This window comes from Sinohyriopsis cumingii, unplaced genomic scaffold (genome assembly GCF_028554795.1).
Source record: "Sinohyriopsis cumingii isolate HCF-2022 unplaced genomic scaffold, ASM2855479v2 utg000646l, whole genome shotgun sequence".
Classification (NCBI taxonomy): domain Eukaryota; kingdom Metazoa; phylum Mollusca; class Bivalvia; order Unionida; family Unionidae; genus Sinohyriopsis; species Sinohyriopsis cumingii.
In genome coordinates, this window is record NW_028315921.1 from 1,265,234 (window position 1) to 1,287,043 (window position 21,810).

The 21,810-nt window shown below is 35.8% G+C and overlaps 5 non-coding genes across 5 annotated transcripts; 2 read left to right on the forward strand and 3 right to left on the reverse strand.

Moving 5' to 3' along the window:
* Positions 1–332: 332 nt before the first annotated feature.
* Positions 333–414, reverse strand: Trnas-gcu (transfer RNA serine (anticodon GCU)). Its single transcript has one exon. It is a non-coding gene; the product is annotated as a tRNA-Ser (tRNA).
* Positions 415–7,863: 7,449 nt separating this feature from the next.
* On the reverse strand, positions 7,864–7,945 carry Trnas-gcu (transfer RNA serine (anticodon GCU)). Its single transcript has one exon. It is a non-coding gene; the product is annotated as a tRNA-Ser (tRNA).
* Positions 7,946–8,667: 722 nt separating this feature from the next.
* Trnam-cau (transfer RNA methionine (anticodon CAU)) lies at positions 8,668–8,739 on the forward strand. Its single transcript has one exon. It is a non-coding gene; the product is annotated as a tRNA-Met (tRNA).
* Positions 8,740–15,398: 6,659 nt separating this feature from the next.
* On the reverse strand, positions 15,399–15,480 carry Trnas-gcu (transfer RNA serine (anticodon GCU)). Its single transcript has one exon. It is a non-coding gene; the product is annotated as a tRNA-Ser (tRNA).
* A 722-nt stretch (positions 15,481–16,202) lies between these two features.
* On the forward strand, positions 16,203–16,274 carry Trnam-cau (transfer RNA methionine (anticodon CAU)). The gene has a single exon. It is a non-coding gene; the product is annotated as a tRNA-Met (tRNA).
* The last annotated feature ends 5,536 nt before the right edge of the window (positions 16,275–21,810 follow it).

The window sequence follows — 21,810 nt, forward strand, 5'->3', positions numbered from 1 at the left end:
TCCCGCATGCATGTTAGCACTACTGGGACTTTATTTCAATGCCAAGAAATGTTGGTGTTTTTTTTTTTTTTTTCTCCTGTGGGAGATAAAATGTTCCACACGCACAAAAAGTACAACTCGATTATAAATATGCAGCCGGAACAGGTCAATACACAAACCTGTCACAAACATGCACAAAACGTCAGTCCATTCAAGACACAAACCACCAAAAAAAATCATGGAGACATCATTAGGCGTGTTTTCTTTCTGACGTGACGATATCACATTACAATATTGATGAATACGGTTTGTAGTCATAACTAAAAGTTCTACACATCAGATAAAATGTATATCGACGAAGATGGGATTCGAACCCACGCGGGGAGACCCCAATGGATTAGCAGTCCATCGCCTTATCCACTCGGCCACCTCGTCCGGTGTATTTTGATGAGTACACTATTTATGTAGGGAGTGATCTATAGCTACCTGGCCTAAACCACACACAACTTTTGTCTGATATTCACGATTCAATATATGTCTTTTTCAGACAGAAAAAAATTCTAACCGTCGAACCATCCTAGCTCTAACTGATGTGCACATAAAGAACCTAGTGCATGATATTCTTTAAAAGAAGAAATATATATCTTCAGGTAAATTAAAACAATTCTCCTGGCTGGGAGAAAACTCAACATTACCCACCTACCCACCCAATAAACAGAAACAAATACATGGTCGGTCCCTTAGTGAGCAAGCATGTTCATATCAATGGATTGTTAGGCAAGGGAAAAAACTCGTACGAACATTCGTTGTATTCATCACTTCGGTAAGTATTACATCAGATAAGTGAATATCAGTTCCATTTTTTTTTAAAGTTATAAAAATCAATGTTTTCTAACAGCAGAGCCGAGTGGCCGAGTGGTCTAAAGCGCTCTCCGTCACGGATCACTGCCATCTCACCTCTGTCTGCGTGGGTTCGAGTCTCGGGCTCGGCCAATGTGGACATGTGAGAAAGCTTGCCGGTAGCTTCTCGTGGGTCGGTGGTTCTTTCCGGGGTTTTCCCGGGTTCTTCCTCCACCATTAATACTGGCCGCCATGTATAGCCTATCTTGTGCTGAAAAATGGCGTTAAACCCTATAACAACAACAATAACAACTAACAGCAGAGTGGCGCAGTGGAAGCGTGCTGGGCCCATAACCCAGAGGTCCGTGGATCGAAACAACGCTCTGCTAATCACTTTTATTTGGTTTTTGTTTTTTGTTTTTAATTTTAAATTCATAACATCAAATTATCATTTATCTTCAGGCACAAAAATATAAATAAAAGGCACATTCAGTAAATATGTATCTGATTTCATATATAAAATGTGGGTCAATGTAATTTACTTTTCACGCTTCAATGACGGCTTTTTTGGTGCGAATTTGGACCTTCTACACCGTTCTAGCAATAATAAAATGTCAAATGTACATGCAGCTAAAGTGAAATATAACAAAAGGTCAAACGAAAAACAATGTGGCATGTAATGATATAGCATTGGAACGTTCGACAGTGATCAGGTGGACAAGCCTCCCCGTGTTTCCCACCCCACCGCCGGCATCACCCTTCCCCACCCCCAGACAAAAATGAGTGTTTGTCTCCCTGGCCCTCACTAGCTGCTAAATCCCACAGTCAGCTTGCGGTCTTCTTTGCGCTCCCTGTGAAAAATACATACTGAACCACCCCTGCGATCCCACCCAAAAGTGCCGAAAAGTTTTGACCTCTGACATGACATTGCCATATTAAAAATGGAATTTATTTTGTTTCAATTTTTCGTTAATCCATACAATATGTGCTCTTAAAAGGCAAATTTACACATTTCCAATGATTACATGTTTCCAAACTTGATGTCCTGCTCCGGAAGGAAACGGAGGCTGATTCTCGAAAATTAAACTTTAGATGAGCCTGTAAAATAATTGTGGTGTATATGAATAGAGGTCATACAATTTGCTATCAATTTTGGGATACATAGTATTTCTTCAATTGGTCACGGTGGGGTTTGATTCTTTTGTGTCATTCTAAAGGTATACTTTCTATTATACAATTGTAAGTTTTCTGTATTTTTCGCTTTGATCTCAGGATTTGATTCACAAACAACGTCCTAAACACAAACAATTCCTGCCTTTATAAGTTATGTGAACATGAATATTTTCCAACCACATGAATTATCAGAATTTAAAAAGAGAGGTTGTTCAAATACAGCCAGAAACATCGATATTCATGTTGACATTATATCAAATTTGTTCCCATGCACAAAAACATTTGTCTGTGAAACATATGGAGGACGTTTAAGTGCTGCTTATTTAAGGACATGAAAAATAAGTCCCTTTCAACTTCATATTTAGAACAGTAGATAAACAGTTATCAAGGGTATAATAATAATAATAATAATAATAATAATAATAATAATAATAAATTAAGAAGAATGGCACATTTGGTTGTGAAAGTCCCATCTGATATATGCTCCTTAGTAAAACGCAATCCTCCTTTCGGATTCGCCATTTATTCAATTGTTGCAGGAGGGGGTCAATCGTTTTTCTTTTGTCGAATCAAGGGAGGCAACTAATGGAACTAGAACGTTCATTATAAACAATTGATTAGGTAGTCAACTAATGCAGCTAAGAGGTTAGTGTTGTTGTTTCCATAAAATGTTTTACCGGGGTGTACTAGACTTTATGACTGCCTTAAATCCCAAACACGCCCATATATCATTGTCATAAATAAGATGTATCAATTATTTTCTACTACTCGATATCGGATTATTTTAAACAAGGAAATGTGTCTTTCTCAATGAAACAATATGTGACTTTGCATAATCCGATCGAGAGCTATCTGCAATGTGTTGTTCGATTCAAGCTACCCTGTCTATAATTACGGCAAATTGGATATTCAGTTGTTTGTGAGACGCATTGACATCGAAAGACAAACTGACTGAAGAGAGTTTTGGAGTATGAATCTCTGGTCACAAGAAATCTACGTCAGCGCGGAATGAATAGATGTGATCATGTGACTAGCTTTAGAAATACGCCCTACCTATGCTTGGGACATAACAACTGTCACGATCCAATCAATCAACGAAAAAACAAAATGTCTTTCTATGTAGTTGTGCCGAAAGTTTCAAATTTGTATGAGGTTACGTTGCCAAATAAAGAGTATAATCTAAAGTGGAATTGGCAGTGATAACTATGACTGTACTTCCTCATATTCTGACACTATTATTGTGTCAATACCTCTCTTACTTGCACACGTTTCCGACGAAGAGATCGGTATCAAGATAAGAGAATACGGAGTGGAATTCATATCTCCCATTCAGGATAGATACTACCCTAGAAATCTTGTGACAGACGTGACGCATTTTTGTTTTGGATATTTAATTTTGATTGTTTGTTATTTTTTTAATATTTATTATTTGTTATTACATGTTTTATTTCGTATTCTAGAGAAAGTATTTGTTACATTTTACAATACTTGCTGGATTTACATCTTTTCTATTACTTAGGTTAAGAACATAGATTTGTAATATTATGTAAAATACAGTTTTCCAAAAGAGATAAAATCTTAGCCCTACAGTCGGAAGCATCAAACTGTAAGTGACCATTAGTTCGTTAAGTTATTGCATGATAATCAAGTAAAGGTGCGCTCTTTTTGTCTTGACCCGGGTCGCATGATGACAGATTGCACACATTTCGTGTGCCACAACTGTTGGAAACAGCGTCATGTTCCTAGGAAGTACAAAAGGCAAAGCTCTGACAATTGTGGAAATTTTCTTTATTTGTGTTCATGTGGGAAATATGACTTAAGAAATGCAACTGTATAAAGATGTTACATGCTAAAGGATTAAATTGAAGAAATTAATTACCGAATTGCTGACGTTGCCACAAAGGAAGATAGATTGGGGATTCAAGTTCTAGAAGATGATGAACACGAGGTTGATGAAGTAATACAGGGTGCAGATGGTGAAGAAAGAGGTGATGAAACTGATCACGAGAAAGCTTTTCACAGAGTCAACCATTCATAGTATTATCTCTTTTACGACAATTCGGGTTTGGTGACAGCTTTATTTAATGGATACAAATATTTTATATTGAAATTAGAAACAGTGTTAAATGCATTTAATGAAAGCCTTTTCAATTAAACATTCAGTCCTCCAAAGTTGCCCTATACTAACTATGCTATATTTATTTGAAGCGGAACATTTAGGGCTCGCTATAATTATAAATTATTATGTCAATGTTGCTCTATTTCTATTGTCTAGCAGTACAAGTAAAGTCTTTCAACATGCCGATGGTACAACCATGACATTAGCAAAGAAAGAATCTATTAATCAATCATTTATTGTACTTGGTTTATATTGTAAAGGATATGGTTCAAAAGGGAATAAAGAAAACAAACGGAACTTTTATTTAATTCATCAGGCAGTCTCTGTTGAATTCTGCAGACAGCTCCAATTTCAACATTGTGATCACGTTATCTTAATTTTGGGAACTAGTGCTGGAGCTCAGTTAGAATAAGACTTTGTCTAAATTTGAAACTTATTACACAGAGGTGATACTAAATTGTATGACTTCTGTTCATGTATAGCACAAATGTTTTACTCGCTTTCAAGTAGCTTGATTTTCCGTAAACCAGCCGCTGTTTCCTTTTGGAGTAGTGTATTTTGTTTTGGAGACATTTACTCACTAGAAAAAATACATTTGCCACTCTAGTATCACCCTTAACGTTCAACTGGTATTATATATAGCATTACCGATAGAGAAAAGCCTTATCAGAAAGAAGTTTTAATCGGAAAGAATGGTGTTAGATGCACACTGCATTTAACACTGTCTTTAATAGCGGCTGAATAAAAATTTGACCAAATCCAAAATTTATGTGAATGAGACAAACTTTTGACTCTGTCAAAAACTTTGCTTTTATCAATTGTTAAGGTATATCCATCGATGTTGTCCCTCTAGGTCATAGCAATGACATCTCCTACAGTGAATGTTGTATCAGCAATATCCCTTCAAACTACAGAGCATGTCTGAATTAGAGGCATAATTTTGGGTAATACCCATTTCAAACCATGAGCCATAACCCTCGCCAAAATTGTATCATCTACATTAAATAGTCTTATATTTCGCCAATATTTCCAGCTTCTTTAGTCGCTCTTGGTGTTGTAAAAAATGATATTGTATCAAATCTCACTGCCCATGACGTAATTGATTCCTTGTTAACGATCTGAAGAAGAAAAAAATCTCTAACAGATTATCATATTCATAATTTAAAACGTTGTAAAATACAACTACCTTATCGATTTAACCAGACCAAAATATCTAATTTTAGACATTATATTTATAGCTGCATGTATTTTATCAACCCTTGTATGACCCTACTCAAATACGTATCATCAGCAGGTATGGATGAATTTACCAAGATTAAAACTGATTCTTTACAACTCTCATCAACTGTGTTCGATAATTACAAAATACAATAAAACTTATAAACGTATTTTAATATTTGATTTTCATTTGAAACAAGTGAGCCAAAGCCATCAATGGATTCCTTAATAACATCTCGTTTTTGTTGATATTTTTCAGGATTTGGAAAGTATTTGCTATTTGCGTCACTTTCAGTCACCAAACTGGATTAAAATCTCGGTATAACACCTCAAAACAATCTTATTTCTTAGTCACTTCATTGTTGTTCGAGTTCTTCATATGTATTGATATCAAATGAATCTTTAGCGGTAAATTTTACAGAAAATAAAATCATTTTGTCTTGACATCTATACAATTCTTGGAAACTTTCTTTCTTTCTCTTCGTACTGTATAGGAGCGAGAATTCTTACTTTTATATTTTGCATTATCCACTAAGTGAGTTGTTCACTAAAATAGTTTACTCTTTCCCTCAATAATAATAGATTTCACTCTACATACCTATTCATCATTACAAACGTTATCTAATTTAAGTAAGTGCCTAATTTCTTCGTTGCATGTAGTTATTTTAGGATCGATCTCATAATGATGTACATGCATGACAAAATATTTTGCAATTTGGAGGAATTTAAGATATAGTCCATCCTGCACTTCCATAGTTCGCCTAGTACCATTCTCTCTTGATCTCCAGTGATCGTAAATATTGCTATCAAACAGTAATTATGAAGCTCTCGAATAGCAATATCATCGATATGTATGTGTTTCTTATGCCGATCAATTGCAGCTATTGTAACCACCTACCAAGGTAGTGCTATAACTCGTATTGGTCTCCACAATTGTTGCACACGGTATTAGTGGATCAGATACTGTTTTATATGCAACGTGCACTCCATAAAGTCGGCATTTGGATATAACTTCTAGAAACCTAAGATCGTTGTGTTCACCGAAAAGTCGTCTGACTACAAACGAAACTAGTGAAAATGGTTCTTGGATTTTGAGAGTGCTCCAGAAACAGCAGTTATGTAGACATTTTGGTGTTAACGTGTCTAAGCATAGCAGATTATATACAGAACTTAAAGAGGTCAAAGATAAACTTGCAAGTACGTTATTGGTTTTATTAATATTGGAGTACACAAGTATGGAATTAGTCGGCTCACAAATTATATTTTACATGAAACTACTGCGATTCCATGAACGTTGTATTATTGTGAAACTTAATTTAACCCTAGCCCTCAGAATATAAGTGAACTGGAGAGAGTCCATTGCTTGTGCGCTATACATCTGGAAGGTATTACGTTCACATGTTCATACTTGATGTACCTGTGTACCTTTCAGAAGAAGAAATAAGTAGAAATTAGAAAGAATATGAAGAGGAATATATATACCCCGGTCAACATAGACACCAATCTGATAAAATCAGATCTCCGCTGTCCTACGTGAAGATCTGACGATGACCACTGAAGAATGACATTCAGGTGACCATTAAATTAGCCAATGGAAATACAACTTTCAAAAAATCTGAAAGTGAATCAAATCGTTCGATACACATTCATGCTTTTCACCCACGGTGCTCTTTCTCAAAACGCAAAGATATTAGACCTCATCTGACTGGTTGATAAAATTAGCAATTATGGTAATAGCATAGGTACCAGAATATGCCTTCTAAGCGATGGCTGTCAGATCTTCATTTGGTAACAGCGGAGATCTGATTTTAATCAGTTTGGTACACAGGTACTTAAAGTATGAACAGGTGAAAGGACAGCTACATAAACGAACATTTTCCCCGTCATTTCTTCTACACTTCTGATAACATCAGTTTATTTGATCTTCTTAACATTAACCGCAATTTTAGATTGTTGTCCAAGACTATCCGAGTATACAAACGTACAGTCTCCTGTTACTTAAAATTTGACCATCGTTTTAATGGGTATTACACACACTTCTAGTAAACAGACACATACGCGTGTGCTTTGGTGCCGTTTTGGAATTTTGGAAACACCTCACCCCTTACCCTCCCAAACCTTAGCTTGATCCCTTTTGCCTTGCTCGCAACCTTAAATGTTTCTGCTAATCGGCCGATTCGCGGCATTGATATTTGGCTACACTTCCCGCATGCATGTTAGCACTACTGGGAGTTTATTTCAATGCCAAGAAATGTTGGTGTTTTTTTTTTTTTTTCTCCTGTGGGAGATAAAATGTTCCACACGCACAAAAAGTACAACTCGATTATAAATATGCAGCCGGAACAGGTCAATACACAAACCTGTCACAAACATGCACAAAACGTCAGTCCATTCAAGACACAAACCACCAAAAAACATCATGGAGACATCATTAGGCGTGTTTTCTTTCTGACGTGACGATATCACATTACAATATTGATGAATACGGTTTGTAGTCATAACTAAAAGTTCTACACATCAGATAAAATGTATATCGACGAAGATGGGATTCGAACCCACGCGGGGAGACCCCAATGGATTAGCAGTCCATCGCCTTATCCACTCGGCCACCTCGTCCGGTGTATTTTGATGAGTACACTATTTATGTAGGGAGTGATCTATAGCTACCTGGCCTAAACCACACACAACTTTTGTCTGATATTCACGATTCAATATATGTCTTTTTCAGACAGAAAAAAATTCTAACCATCGAACCATCCTAGCTCTAACTGATGTGCACATAAAGAACCTAGTGCATGATATTCTTTAAAAGAAGAAATATATATCTTCAGGTAAATTAAAACAATTCTCCTGGCTGGGAGAAAACTCAACATTACCCACCTACCCACCCAATAAACAGAAACAAATACATGGTCGGTCCCTTAGTGAGCAAGCATGTTCATATCAATGGATTGTTAGGCAAGGGAAAAAACTCGTACGAACATTCGTTGTATTCATCACTTCGGTAAGTATTACATCAGATAAGTGAATATCAGTTCCATTTTTTTTTAAAGTTATAAAAATCAATGTTTTCTAACAGCAGAGCCGAGTGGCCGAGTGGTCTAAAGCGCTCTCCGTCACGGATCACTGCCATCTCACCTCTGTCTGCGTGGGTTCGAGTCTCGGGCTCGGCCAATGTGGACATGTGAGAAAGCTTGCCGGTAGCTTCTCGTGGGTCGGTGGTTCTTTCCGGGGTTTTCCCGGGTTCTTCCTCCACCATTAATACTGGCCGCCATGTATAGCCTATCTTGTGCTGAAAAATGGCGTTAAACCCTATAACAACAACAATAACAACTAACAGCAGAGTGGCGCAGTGGAAGCGTGCTGGGCCCATAACCCAGAGGTCCGTGGATCGAAACCACGCTCTGCTAATCACTTTTATTTGGTTTTTGTTTTTTGTTTTTAATTTTAAATTCATAACATCAAATTATCATTTATCTTCAGGCACAAAAATATAAATAAAAGGCACATTCAGTAAATATGTATCTGATTTCATATATAAAATGTGGGTCAATGTAATTTACTTTTCACGCTTCAATGACGGCTTTTTTGGTGCGAATTTGGACCTTCTACACCGTTCTAGCAATAATAAAATGTCAAATGTACATGCAGCTAAAGTGAAATATAACAAAAGGTCAAACGAAAAACAATGTGGCATGTAATGATATAGCATTGGAACGTTCGACAGTGATCAGGTGGACAAGCCTCCCCGTGTTTCCCACCCCACCGCCGGCATCACCCATCCCCACCCCCAGACAAAAATGAGTGTTTGTCTCCCTGGCCCTCACTAGCTGCTAAATCCCACAGTCAGCTTGCGGTCTTCTTTGCGCTCCCTGTGAAAAATACATACTGAACCACCCCTGCGATCCCACCCAAAAGTGCCGAAAAGTTTTGACCTCTGACATGACATTGCCATATTAAAAATGGAATTTATTTTGTTTCAATTTTTCGTTAATCCATACAATATGTGCTCTTAAAAGGCAAATTTACACATTTCCAATGATTACATGTTTCCAAACTTGATGTCCTGCTCCGGAAGGAAACGGAGGCTGATTCTCGAAAATTAAACTTTAGATGAGCCTGTAAAATAATTGTGGTGTATATGAATAGAGGTCATACAATTTGCTATCAATTTTGGGATACATAGTATTTCTTCAATTGGTCACGGTGGGGTTTGATTCTTTTGTGTCATTCTAAAGGTATACTTTCTATTATACAATTGTAAGTTTTCTGTATTTTTCGCTTTGATCTCAGGATTTGATTCACAAACAACGTCCTAAACACAAACAATTCCTGCCTTTATAAGTTATGTGAACATGAATATTTTCCAACCACATGAATTATCAGAATTTAAAAAGAGAGGTTGTTCAAATACAGCCAGAAACATCGATATTCATGTTGACATTATATCAAATTTGTTCCCATGCACAAAAACATTTGTCTGTGAAACATATGGAGGACGTTTAAGTGCTGCTTATTTAAGGACATGAAAAATAAGTCCCTTTCAACTTCATATTTAGAACAGTAGATAAACAGTTATCAAGGGTATAATAATAATAATAATAATAATAATGATAATAATAATAATAATAAATTAAGAGGAATGGCACATTTGGTTGTGAAGGTCCCATCTGATATATGCTCCTTAGTAAAACGCAATCCTCCTTTCGGATTCGCCATTTATTCAATTGTTGCAGGAGGGGGTCAATCGTTTTTCTTTTGTCGAACCAAGGGAGGCAGCTAATGGAACTAGAACGTTCAGTATAAACAATTGATTAGGTAGTCAACTAATGCAGCTAAGAGGTTAGTGTTGTTGTTTCCATAAAATGTTTTACCGGGGTGTACTAGACTTTATGACTGCCTTAAATCCCAAACACGCCCATATATCATTGTCATAAATAAGATGTATCAATTATTTTCTACTACTCGATATCGGATTATTTTAAACAAGGAAATGTGTCTTTCTCAATGAAACAATATGTGACTTTGCATAATCCGATCGAGAGCTATCTGCAATGTGTTGTTCGATTCAAGCTACCCTGTCTATAACTACGGCAAATTGGACATTCAGTTATTTGTGAGACGCATTGACATCGAAAGACAAACTGACTGAAGAGAGTTTTGGAGTATGAATCTCTGGTCACAAGAAATCTACGTCAGCGCGGAATGAATAGATGTGATCATGTGACTAGCTTTAGAAATACGCCCTACCTATGCTTGGGACATAACAACTGTCACGATCCAATCAATCAACGAAAAAACAAAATGTCTTTCTATGTAGTTGTGCCGAAAGTTTCAAATTTGTATGAGGTTACGTTGCCAAATAAAGAGTATAATCTAAAGTGGAATTGGCAGTGATAACTATGACTGTACTTCCTCATATTCTGACACTATTATTGTGTCAATACCTCTCTTACTTGCACACGTTTCCGACGAAGAGATCGGTATCAAGATAAGAGAATACGGAGTGGAATTCCTATCTCCCATTCAGGATAGATACTACCCTAGAAATCTTGTGACAGACGTGACGCATTTTTGTTTTGGATATTTAATTTTGATTGTTTGTTATTTTTTTAATATTTATTATTTGTTATTACATGTTTTATTTCGTATTCTAGAGAAAGTATTTGTTACATTTTACAATACTTGCTGGATTTACATCTTTTCTATTACTTAGGTTAAGAACATAGATTTGTAATATTATGTAAAATACAGTTTTCCAAAAGAGATAAAATCTTAGCCCTACAGTCGGAAGCATCAAACTGTAAGTGACCATTAGTTCGTTAAGTTATTGCATGATAATCAAGAAAAGGTGCACTCTTTTTGTCTTGACCCGGGTCGCATGATGACAGATTGCACACATTTCGTGTGCCACAACTGTTGGAAACAGCGTCATGTTCCTAGGAAGTACAAAAGGCAAAGCTCTGACAATTGTGGAAATTTTCTTTATTTGTGTTCATGTGGGAAATATGACTTAAGAAATGCAACTGTATAAAGATGTTACATGCTAAAGGATTAAATTGAAGAAATTAATTACCGAATTGCTGACGTTGCCACAAAGGAAGATAGATTGGGGATTCAAGTTGTAGAAGATGATGAACACGAGGTTGATGAAGTAATACAGGGTGCAGATGGTGAAGAAAGAGGTGATGAAACTGATCACGAAAAAGCTTTTCACAGAGTCAACCATTCATACTGGTATCTCTTTTACGACAATTCGGGTTTGGTGACAGCTTTATTTAATGGATACAAATATTTTATATTGAAATTAGAAACAGTGTTAAATGCATTTAATGAAAGCCTTTTCAATTAAACATTCAGTCTTCCAAAGTTGCCCTATACTAACTATGCTATATTTATTTGAAGCGGAACATTTAGGGCTCGCTATAATTATAAATTATTATGTCAATGTTGCTCTATTTCTATTGTCTAGCAGTACAAGTAAAGTCTTTCAACATGCCGATGGTACAACCATGACATTAGCAAAGAAAGAATCTATTAATCAATCATTTATTGTACTTGGTTTATATTGTAAAGGATCTGGTTCAAAAGGGAATAAAGAAAACAAACGGAACTTTTATTTAATTCATCAGGCAGTCTCTGTTGAATTCTGCAGACAGCTCCAATTTCAACATTGTGATCACGTTATCTTAATTTTGGGAACTAGTGCTGGAGCTCAGTTAGAATAACACTTTGTCTAAATTTGAAACTTATTACACAGAGGTGATACTAAATTGTATGACTTCTGTTCATGTATAGCACAAATGTTTTACTCGCTTTCAAGTAGCTTGATTTTCCGTAAACCAGCCGCTGTTTCCTTTTGGAGTAGTGTATTTTGTTTTGGAGACATTTACTCACTAGAAAAAATACATTTGCCACTCTAGTATCACCCTTAACGTTCAACTGGTATTATATATAGCATTACCGATAGAGAAAAGCCTTATCAGAAAGAAGTTTTAATCGGAAAGAATGGTGTTAGATGCACACTGCATTTAACACTGTCTTTAATAGCGGCTGAATAAAAATTTGACCAAATCCAAAATTTATGTGAATGAGACAAACTTTTGACTCTGTCAAAAACTTTGCTTTTATCAATTGTTAAGGTATATCCATCGATGTTGTCCCTCTAGGTCATAGCAATGACATCTCCTACAGTGAATGTTGTATCAGCAATATCCCTTCAAACTACAGAGCATGTCTGAATTAGAGGCATAATTTTGGGTAATACCCATTTCAAACCATGAGCCATAACCCTCGCCAAAATTGTATCATCTACATTAAATAGTCTTATATTTCGCCAATATTTCCAGCTTCTTTAGTCGCTCTTGGTGTTGTAAAAAATGATATTGTATCAAATCTCACTGCCCATGACGTAATTGATTCCTTGTTAACGATCTGAAGAAGAAAAAAATCTCTAACAGAGTATCATATTCATAATTTAAAACGTTGTAAAATACAACTACCTTATCGATTTAACCAGACCAAAATATCTAATTTTAGACATTATATTTATAGCTGCATGTATTTTATCAACCCTTGTATGACCCTACTCAAATACGTATCATCAGCAGGTATGGATGAATTTACCAAGATTAAAACTGATTCTTTACAACTCTCATCAACTGTGTTCGATAATTACAAAATACAATAAAACTTATAAACGTATTTTAATATTTGATTTTCATTTGAAACAAGTGAGCCAAAGCCATCAATGGATTCCTTAATAACATCTCGTTTTTGTTGATATTTTTCAGGATTTGGAAAGTATTTGCTATTTGCGTCACTTTCAGTCACCAAACTGAATTAAAATCTCGGTATAACACCTCAAAACAATCTTATTTCTTAGTCACTTCATTGTTGTTCGAGTTCTTCCTATGTATTGATATCAAATGAATCTTTAGCGGTAAATTTTACAGAAAATAGAATCATTTTGTCTTTACATCTATACAATTCTTGGAAACTTTCTTTCTTTCTCTTCGTACTGTATAGGAGCGAGAATTCTTACTTTTATATTTTGCATTATCCACTAAGTGAGTTGTTCACTAAAATATTTTACTCTTTCCCTCAATAATAATAGATTTCACTCTACATACCTATTCATCATTACAAACGTTATCTAATTTAAGTAAGTGCCTAATTTCTTCGTTGCATGTAGTTATTTTAGGATCGATCTCATAATGATGTACATGCATGACAAAATATTTTGCAATTTGGAGGAATTTAAGATATAGTCCATCCTGCACTTCCATAGTTCGCCTAGTACCATTCTCTCTTGATCTCCAGTGGTCGTAAATATTGCTATCAAACAGTAATTATGAAGCTCTCGAATAGCAATATCATCGATATGTATGTGTTTCTTATGCCGATCAATTGCAGCTATTGTAACCACCTACCAAGGTAGTGCTATAACTCGTATTGGTCTCCACAATTGTTGCACACGGTATTAGTGGATCAGATACTGTTTTATATGCAACGTGCACTCCATAAAGTCGGCATTTGGATATAACTTCTAGAAACCTAAGATCGTTGTGTTCACCGAAAAGTCGTCTGACTACAAACGAAACTAGTGAAAATGGTTCTTGGATTTTGAGAGTGCTCCAGAAACAGCAGTTATGTAGACATTTTGGTGTTAACGTGTCTAAGTATAGCAGATAATATACAGAATTTAAAGAGGTTAAAGATAAACTTGCAAGTACGTTATTGGTTTTATTAATATTGGAGTACACAGGTATGGAATTAGTCGGCTCACAAATTATATTTTACATGAAACTACTGCGATTCCATGAACGTTGTATTATTGTGAAACTTAATTTAACCCTAGCCCTCAGAATATAAGTGAACTGGAGAGAGTCCATTGCTTGTGCGCTATACATCTGGAAGGTATTACGTTCACATGTTCATACTTGATGTACCTGTGTACCTTTCAGAAGAAGAAATAAGTAGAAATTAGAAAGAATATGAAGAGGAATATATATACCCGGGTCAACATAGACACCAATCTGATAAAATCAGATCTCCGCTGTCCTACGTGAAGATCTGACGATGACCACTGAAGAATGACATTCAGGTGACCATTAAATTAGCCAATGGAAATACAACTTTCAAAAAATCTGAAAGTGAATCAAATCGTTCGATACACATTCATGCTTTTCACCCACGGTGCTCTTTCTCAAAACGCAAAGATATTAGACCTCATCTGACTGGTTGATAAAATTAGCAATTATGGTAATAGCATAGGTACCAGAATATGCCTTCTAAGCGATGGCTGTCAGATCTTCATTTGGTAACAGCGGAGATCTGATTTTAATCAGTTTGGTACACAGGTACTTAAAGTATGAACAGGTGAAAGGACAGCTACATAAACGAACATTTTCCCCGTCATTTCTTCTACACTTCTGATAACATCAGTTTATTTGATCTTCTTAACATTAACCGCAATTTTAGATTGTTGTCCAAGACTATCCGAGTATACAAACGTACAGTCTCCTGTTACTTAAAATTTGACCATCGTTTTAATGGGTATTACACACACTTCTAGTAAACAGACACATACGCGTGTGCTTTGGTGCCGTTTTGGAATTTTGGAAACACCTCACCCCTTACCCTCCCAAACCTTAGCTTGATCCCTTTTGCCTTGCTCGCAACCTTAAATGTTTCTGCTAATCGGCCGATTCGCGGCATTGATATTTGGCTACACTTCCCGCATGCATGTTAGCACTACTGGGACTTTATTTCAATGCCAAGAAATGTTGGTGTTTTTTTTTTTTTTTTCTCCTGTGGGAGATAAAATGTTCCACACGCACAAAAAGTACAACTCGATTATAAATATGCAGCCGGAACAGGTCAATACACAAACCTGTCACAAACATGCACAAAACGTCAGTCCATTCAAGACACAAACCACCAAAAAAAATCATGGAGACATCATTAGGCGTGTTTTCTTTCTGACGTGACGATATCACATTACAATATTGATGAATACGGTTTGTAGTCATAACTAAAAGTTCTACACATCAGATAAAATGTATATCGACGAAGATGGGATTCGAACCCACGCGGGGAGACCCCAATGGATTAGCAGTCCATCGCCTTAACCACTCGGCCACCTCGTCCGGTGTATTTTGATGAGTACACTATTTATGTAGGGAGTGATCTATAGCTACCTGGCCTAAACCACACACAACTTTTGTCTGATATTCACGATTCAATATATGTCTTTTTCAGACAGAAAAAAATTCTAACCGTCGAACCATCCTAGCTCTAACTGATGTGCACATAAAGAACCTAGTGCATGATATTCTTTCAAAGAAGAAATATATATCTTCAGGTAAATTAAAACAATTCTCCTGGCTGGGAGAAAACTCAACATTACCCACCTACCCACCCAATAAACAGAAACAAATACATGGTCGGTCCCTTAGTGAGCAAGCATGTTCATATCAATGGATTGTTAGGCAAGGGAAAAAACTCGTACGAACATTCGTTGTATTCATCACTTCGGTAAGTATTACATCAGATAAGTGAATATCAGTTCCATTTTTTTTTAAAGTTATAAAAATCAATGTTTTCTAACAGCAGAGCCGAGTGGCCGAGTGGTCTAAAGCGCTCTCCGTCACGGATCACTGCCATCTCACCTCTGTCTGCGTGGGTTCGAGTCTCGGGCTCGGCCAATGTGGACATGTGAGAAAGCTTGCCGGTAGCTTCTCGTGGGTCGGTGGTTCTTTCCGGGGTTTTCCCGGGTTCTTCCTCCACCATTAATACTGGCCGCCATGTATAGCCTATCTTGTGCTGAAAAATGGCGTTAAACCCTATAACAACAACAATAACAACTAACAGCAGAGTGGCGCAGTGGAAGCGTGCTGGGCCCATAACCCAGAGGTCCGTGGATCGAAACCACGCTCTGCTAATCACTTTTATTTGGTTTTTGTTTTTTGTTTTTAATTTTAAATTCATAACATCAAATTATCATTTATCTTCAGGCAAAAAAATATAAATAAAAGGCACATTCAGTAAATATGTATCTGATTTCATATATAAAATGTGGGTCAATGTAATTTACTTTTCACGCTTCAATGACGGCTTTTTTGGTGCGAATTTGGACCTTCTACACCGTTCTAGCAATAATAAAATGTCAAATGTACATGCAGCTAAAGTGAAATATAACAAAAGGTCAAACGAAAAACAATGTGGCATGTAATGATATAGCATTGGAACGTTCGACAGTGATCAGGTGGACAAGCCTCCCCGTGTTTCCCACCCCACCGCCGGCATCACCCTTCCCCACCCCCAGACAAAAATGAGTGTTTGTCTCCCTGGCCCTCACTAGCTGCTAAATCCCACAGTCAGCTTGCGGTCTTCTTTGCGCTCCCTGTGAAAAATACATACTGAACCACCCCTGCGATCCCACCCAAAAGTGCCGAAAAGTTTTGACCTCTGACATGACATTGCCATATTAAAAATGGAATTTATTTTGTTTCAATTTTTCGTTAATCCATACAATATCTGCTCTTAAAAGGCAAATTTACACATTTCCAGTGATTACATGTTTCCAAACTTGATATCCTGCTCCGGAAGGAAACGGAGGCTGGTTCTCGAAAATTAAACTTTAGATGAGCCTGTAAAATAATTGTGGTGTATATGAATAGAGGTCATACAATTTGCTATCAATTTTGGGATACATAGTATTTCTTCAATTGGTCACGGTGGGGTTTGATTCTTTTGTGTCATTCTAAAGGTATACTTTCTATTATACAATTGTAAGTTTTCTGTATTTTTCGCTTTGATCTCAGGATTTGATTCACAAACAACGTCCTAAACACAAACAATTCCTGCCTTTATAAGTTATGTGAACATGAATATTTTCCAACCACATGAATTATCAGAATTTAAAATGAGAGGTTGTTCAAATACAGCCAGAAACATCGATATTCATGTTGACATTATATCAAATTTGTTCCCATGCACAAAAACATTTGTCTGTGAAACATATGGAGGACGTTTAAGTGCTGCTTATTTAAGGACATGAAAAATAAGTCCCTTTCAACTTCATATTTAGAACAGTAGATAAACAGTTATCAATGGTATAATAATAATAATAATAATAATAATAATAATAATAATAATAATAATAATAATAAATTAAGAAGAATGGCACATTTGGTTGTGAAAGTCCCATCTGATATATGCTCCTTAGTAAAACGCAATCCTCCTTTCGGATTCGCCATTTATTCAATTGTTGCAGGAGGGGGTCAATCGTTTTTCTTTTGTCGAATCAAGGGAGGCAACTAATGGAACTAGAACGTTCATTATAAACAATTGATTAGGTAGTCAACTAATGCAGCTAAGAGGTTAGTGTTGTTGTTTCCATAAAATGTTTTACCGGGGTGTACTAGACTTTATGACTGCCTTAAATCCCAAACACGCCCATATATCATTGTCATAAATAAGATGTATCAATTATTTTCTACTACTCGATATCGGATTATTTTAAACAAGGAAATGTGTCTTTCTCAATGAAACAATATGTGACTTTGCATAATCCGATCGAGAGCTATCTGCAATGTGTTGTTCGATTCAAGCTACCCTGTCTATAATTGGACATTCAGTTATTTGTGAGACGCATTGACATCGAAAGACAAACTGACTGAAGAGAGTTTTGGAGTATGAATCTCTGGTCACAAGAAAACTACGTCAGCGCGGAATGAATAGATGTGATCATGTGACTAGCTTTAGAAATACGCCCTACCTATGCTTGGGACATAACAACTGTCACGATCCAATCAATCAACGAAAAAACAAAATGTCTTTCTAGCTTTAGAAATACGCCCTACCTATGCTTTGGACATAACAACTGTCACGATCCAATCAATCAACGAAAAAACAAAATGTCTTTCTATGTACTTGTGCCGAAAGTTTCAAATTTGTATGAGGTTACGTTGCCAAATAAAGAGTATAATCTAAAGTGGAATTGGCAGTGATAACAATGACTGTACTTCCTCATATTCTGACACTATTATTGTGTAAATACCTCGCCTACCTGCACACGTTTCCGACGAAGAGATCGGTATCAAGATAAGAGAATACGGAGTGGAATTCATATCTCCCATTCAGGATAGATACTACCCTAGAGATCTTGTGACAGACGTGACGCATTTTTGTTTTGGATATTTAATTTTGATTGTTTGTTATTTTTTTAATATTTATTATTTGTTATTACATGTTTTATTTCGTATTCTAGAGAAAGTATTTGTTACATTTCACAATACTTGCTGGATTTACATCTTTTCTATTACTTAGGTTAAGAACATAGATTTGTAATATTATGTAAAATACAGTTTTCCAAAAGAGATAAAATCTTAGCCCTACAGTCGGAAGCATCAAACTGTAAGTGACCATTAGTTCGTTAATTATTGCATGATAATCAAGTAAAGGTGCACTCTTTTTGTCTTGACCCGGGTCGCATGATGACAGATTGCACACATTTCGTGTGCCACAACTGTTGGAAACAGCGTCATGTTCCTAGGAAGTACAAAAGGCAAAGCTCTGACAATTGTGGAAATTTTCTTTATTTGTGTTCATGTGGGAAATATGACTTAAGAAATGCAACTGCCTAAAGATGTTACATGCTAAATGATTAAATTGAAGAAATTAATTACCGAATTGCTGACGTTGCCACAAAGGAAGATAGATTGGGGATTCAAGTTGTAGAAGATGATGAACACGAGGTTGATGAAGTAATACAGGGTGCAGATGGTGAAGAAAGAGGTGATGAAACTGATCACGAAAAAGCTTTTCACAGAGTCAACCATTCATACTGGTATCTCTTTTACGACAATTCGGGTTTGGTGACAGCTTTATTTAATGGATACAAATATTTTATATTGAAATTAGAAACAGTGTTAAATGCATTTAATGAAAGCCTTTTCAATTAAACATTCAGTCTTCCAAAGTTGCCCTATACTAACTATGCTATATTTATTTGAAGCGGAACATTTAGGGCTCGCTATAATTATAAATTATTATGTCAATGTTGCTCTATTTCTATTGTCTAGCAGTACAAGTAAAGTCTTTCAACATGCCGATGGTACAACCATGACATTAGCAAAGAAAGAATCTATTAATCAATCATTTATTGTACATGGTTTATATTGTAAAGGATATGGTTCAAAAGGGAATAAAGAAAACAAACGGAACTTTTATTTAATTCATCAGGCAGTCTCTGTTGAATTCTGCAGACAGCTCCAATTTCAACATTGTGATCACGTTATCTTAATTTTGGGAACTAGTGCTGGAGCTCAATTAGAATAACACTTTGTCTAAATTTGAAACTTATTACACAGAGGTGATACTAAATTGTATGACTTCTGTTCATGTATAGCACAAATGTTTTACTCGCTTTCAAGTAGCTTGATTCTCCGTAAACCAGCCGCTGTTTCCTTTTGGAGTAGTGTATTTTGTTTTGGAGACATTTACTCACTAGAAAAAATACATTTGCCACTCTAGTATCACCCTTAACGTTCAACTGGTATTATATATAGCATTACCGATAGAGAACAGCCTTATCAGAAAGAAGTTTTAATCGGAAAGAATGGTGTTAGATGCACACTGCATTTAACACTGTCTTTAATAGCGGCTGAATAAAAATTTGACCAAATCCAAAATTTATGTGAATGAGACAAACTTTTGACTCTGTCAAAATCTTTGCTTTTATCAATTGTTAAGGTATATCCATCGATGTTGTCCCTCTAGGTCATAGCAATGACATCTCCTACAGTGAATGTTGTATCAGCAATATCCCTTCAAACTACAGAGCATGTCTGAATTAGAGGCATAATTTTGGGTAATACCCATTTCAAACCATGAGCCATAACCCTCGCCAAAATTGTATCATCTACATTAAATAGTCTTATATTTCGCCAATATTTCCAGCTTCTTTAGTCGCTCTTGGTGTTGTAAAAAATGATATTGTATCAAATCTCACTGCCCATGACGTAATTGATTCCTTGTTAACGATCTGAAGAAGAAAAAAATCTCTAACAGATTATCATATTCATAATTTAAAACGTTGTAAAATACAACTACCTTATCGATTTAACCAGACCAAAATATCTAATTTTAGACATTATATTTATAGCTGCATGTATTTTATCAACCCTTGTATGACCCTACTCAAATACGTATCATCAGCAGGTATGGATGAATTTACCAAGATTAAAACTGATTCTTTACAACTCTCATCAACTGTGTTCGATAATTACAAAATACAATAAAACTTATAAACGTATTTTAATATTTGATTTTCATTTGAAACAAGTGAGCCAAAGCCATCAATGGATTCCTTAATAACATCTCGCTTTTGTTGATATTTTTCAGGATTTGGAAAGTATTTGCTATTTGCGTCACTTTCAGTCACCAAACTGGATTAAAATCTCGGTATAACACCTCAAAACAATCTTATTTCTTAGTCACTTCATTGTTGTTCGAGTTCTTCATATGTATTGATATCAAATGAATCTTTAGCGGTAAATTTTACAGAAAATAAAATCATTTTGTCTTGACATCTATACAATTCTTGGAAACTTTCTTTCTTTCTCTTCGTACTGTATAGGAGCGAGAATTCTTACTTTTATATTTTGCATTATCCACTAAGTGAGTTGTTCACTAAAATATTTTACTCTTTCCCTCAATAATAATAGATTTCACTCTACATACCTATTCATCATTACAAACGTTATCTAATTTAAGTAAGTGCCTAATTTCTTCGTTGCATGTAGTTATTTTAGGATCGATCTCATAATGATGTACATGCATAACAAAATATTTTGCAATTTGGAGGAATTTAAGATATAGTCCATCCTGCACTTCCATAGTTCGCCTAGTACCATTCTCTCTTGATCTCCAATGATCGTAAATATTGCTATCAAACAGTAATTATGAAGCTCTCGAATAGCAATATCATCGATATGTATGTGTTTCTTATGCCGATCAATTGCAGCTATTGTAACCACCTACCAAGGTAGTGCTATAACTCGTATTGGTCTCCACAATTGTTGCACACGGTATTAGTGGATCAGATACTGTTTTATATGCAACGTGCACTCCATAAAGTCGGCATTTGGATATAACTTCTAGAAACCTAAGATCGCTGTGTTCACCGAAAAGTCGTCTGACTACAAACGAAACTAGTGAAAATGGTTCTTTGATTTTGAGAGTGCTCCAGAAACAGCAGTTATGTAGACATTTTGGTGCTAACGTGTCTAAGTATAGCAGATTATATACAGAATTTAAAGAGGTTAAAGATAAACTTGCAAGTACGTTATTGGTTTTATTAATATTGGAGTACACAGGTATGGAATTAGTCGGCTCACAAATTATATTTTACATGAAACTACTGCGATTCCATGAACGTTGTATTATTGTGAAACTTAATTTAACCCTAGCCC